Source organism: Lactuca saligna, chromosome 4 (genome assembly GCF_052625555.1).
Source record: "Lactuca saligna cultivar CGN05327 chromosome 4, ASM5262555v1, whole genome shotgun sequence".
Classification (NCBI taxonomy): domain Eukaryota; kingdom Viridiplantae; phylum Streptophyta; class Magnoliopsida; order Asterales; family Asteraceae; genus Lactuca; species Lactuca saligna.
In genome coordinates, this window is record NC_136420.1 from 49,932,668 (window position 1) to 49,935,894 (window position 3,227).

Sequence of the window (3,227 nt, forward strand, 5' to 3'; positions counted from 1 at the left end):
AGCCAGTGAGAAGAAGGAAATTGAGTTAAATCATCTTAGGTTACATTTTGAGGATAAAAATTTGAAAATCGAGTCTTTAGAGCATGAACTTGTAATGTCAAACGATGAATGTATCATTTTGAAAGATAAATGTGAAATCACATATTCCGAACGAAATATTTTGACCTCTGATAAAAAATGTCTTAATGCTAAGATAGATGCATTGCATAATTCCTTACACATGCTTGAAGCAGATGTTCGGATAACTCTTAACTTTCCTCATCCATGGTCCAAAGCACCTGGCCTCGGAAGCGAGTTTCCTAAGCCAATTATTAGTCCTTTGAAGGAATTGCAAAATCTGACATTCATGGGAGAGGTTCGTAACATCAAACATTTGGACACCCCAGTTTCTCCCTTGTCACCTCTTCACGAAAAAGAAGGTCACTTGATTCCTTAATTCTGGAGTTTCAACCAATTGTTTTCAAGTGTCCTGATTCCACGCCTCTTCCGCCTCTGACAAACCTGGACCTGAATCAGACCATAGAATTTCATCACAGTCTTTCAAATTGTGTAGATTATGTTCCAAAACATAATCCTCCTCACAACTGTGTTGTTGAGGAAATCATTTCGATGACAGCAAAATCTGCTACCTCTAAGTGTGTATGGGCATCCTTAGATGATAAAATTGTAACTTCAAGCAGTGTCTCCTCTGATTCGTGTGAATCAGAATCCTTAGTTTCTTCAAAAACCAAGTTGGTTTCCATTAATCCAAAATTTAGTAATCTTTTTGTAGGAAAAACCTCAAAATATTCATTTCAACCCAAGAAGAAACCAATGCTCAATAGGAAGGATGTAGTAGATTCCAAAGTGGAAGCTCGAAATGCTTACAAAACCGAGGTTAAGTCTTAGACAAAATGCAAGGTTCCTTATAACTCCAAAAAGAGCGAATCTCGGAATTCTCAATCCTCAGTCCGCAGTCAAAACCACTTGACTCCCAATAAGATCCTCAAGAGACCTTCCACTGATCTTGTAGAACCAAAGGATGTAGTCAATTCCACTAGGTCCAAAAAAACATTTGGACACCACTTCGGTTTAGAAGACCTCTCCTCGGACTGTCTCTTCTGTTTTCATTACTAAATCTGATGGAACAATTTTTATACTAAAGTCTATAAAAGTCACTGTGTCATCAACAAATCAAAAAGACTTAATGAAAATATTTTCTTCAAAACCATCAAAGCAAAATTTTGTGTGGAAGATTAAAACTCGTGTTGATGAAGCTGTAGTACCAAAAGTGTCAGTTGGACTCTCCATTCCGGAAAGTACTGTTCCTAAGCAAACTATTCTGGAAATCAGTGTTATTAAATATGATTACTAGATAAATGAAAGAACCTTGTCATTCTGCTTGTTTCCCAAGGAATCTCGGAATCAGTCTTCGAAACCCTTAGTTGCTCATAAGTCACCTCAAAAGCCCAAGACTCATGCCCTTGTCCAGAAATCTATCTTGGACCCTTGAAACTCCACTATCACTAATTTTGCAAGCACTCTGTGCTTCGGAGTAAGAGACAATATGGTATATTGATAGTGCTTGCTCCATGCACATGACAGGGTAGAAGGACTTTCTGCGAGATCTAAAACTTGCACCAAATGTTGGATATGTAACTTATGGCAACAATTCCAATTCCTAAATCCGAGGTTATGGCATTCTTACAAATGGAAAGTTTTCGATTTCAAACATGGCATATGTAGCTGATCTAAAGCACACCTTGATAAGTGTTGTTCAACTCACTTATGCAAATCATCGAGTTGAATTCTACAAACATCACAGTTACATCATGACTAAATATAGAAAAGAATTCTTGATCAAGTCCAACCACAACAAAAATATGTATCCTCATGACATCAACATGATCATTGGTAAGCCCCAACTGTGTTTGCTCTCCAAAGCTATTCCTAACGTCAGCTGGCTATGGCACTGAAGGCTTGCTCACTTGAACTTCAGATACATGAATGATCTTGTTTCAAGCGAAATGGTTAGAGGTCTACAACTCCTCAAATTCGAAAATGATCACCTATGTGATGCATGTGAGTGTGGTAAGCAGTCAAAGAAAGGTCATCCAATCATTATTGAGAAATCAATCTCTGAGCCCTTAGAACTTCTACACATTGATTTGTGTGGCCCATCAACAGTGGAAAGTTTACATCACAAAATGTACATTCTTGTGATTGTGGATGATTTCACTAGATTCACTTGGGTTTTCTTCTTCAGGCTAAAGTCGAAAACAACCTCAGAACTCATAAATTTTATCAAAGGAATAAAAGTTCTCATCAAACTTCCAGTGAGGCGAATCCAAAGTGACAATGGTTTGGAATTCACAAACTCCACCATTGACAATTTTCTTACGAAGAAGGGCATAAACCACAATTTTTCTGCTCCTTACACTCCTCAACAGGATGGTGTAGTTGAACGAAGGAACAAAACTTTAGTTGAAGCTGCTCGATCAATGCTCAATTTTGCAAATCTTCCACTCTATCTTTAGGCTGAAGTCGTTTCTACTACATGCTTCACTCAGAATAGGAGTATCATCAATCCGCCTAAACAAAAATCCGTACGAAGCCATGCATGGACGGAAGCCAACAATTTCATTTCTTCATGTGTTCGGATGCAGATGCTTCATCAAGAATAATCGCGACCAGCTTACCAAGTTTCAACCCAAAGCTGACGAAGCCATTTTCCTTGGTTATTCCTCAACAACAAAGGCTTATCGAGTCCTCAATCGACGTACTCGAGTTATTGAAGAAATTTTTGATGTTACATTTGATGAAAACTTTTTTCGGAATTCTAGTCCCACTCGAGCTGTTGAAGAAAGTTTTGATGTTATTGGCAGAATTTGACCGAAATGAAGTATGAACTCTCGTACCTCCTCCTCCAAACCACCCCATTGTTCGTACAAGATGGGTATTTTGCAACAAGCTAGATGATGCATGAGTTATTATCCGAAATAAAGCAAGACTAGTGGCCAAAGGGTTCACTCAGATTGAAGGGCTCGACTACGATGATACCTTCGCTCATGTTGCAAGACTTAAAGCTATCAGAATCTTCCTTGCTTATGCTTCTCACAAAGCCTTCAATGTTTACCAAATGGACGTCAGAAGTGTTTTTCTAAATGGTGAAGTTAACACTGAATTATACCTTCAACAACCCCCCCCCCCCTCCCCCTCGGTTTTGTAAATCTCTCATTTCCCAATTA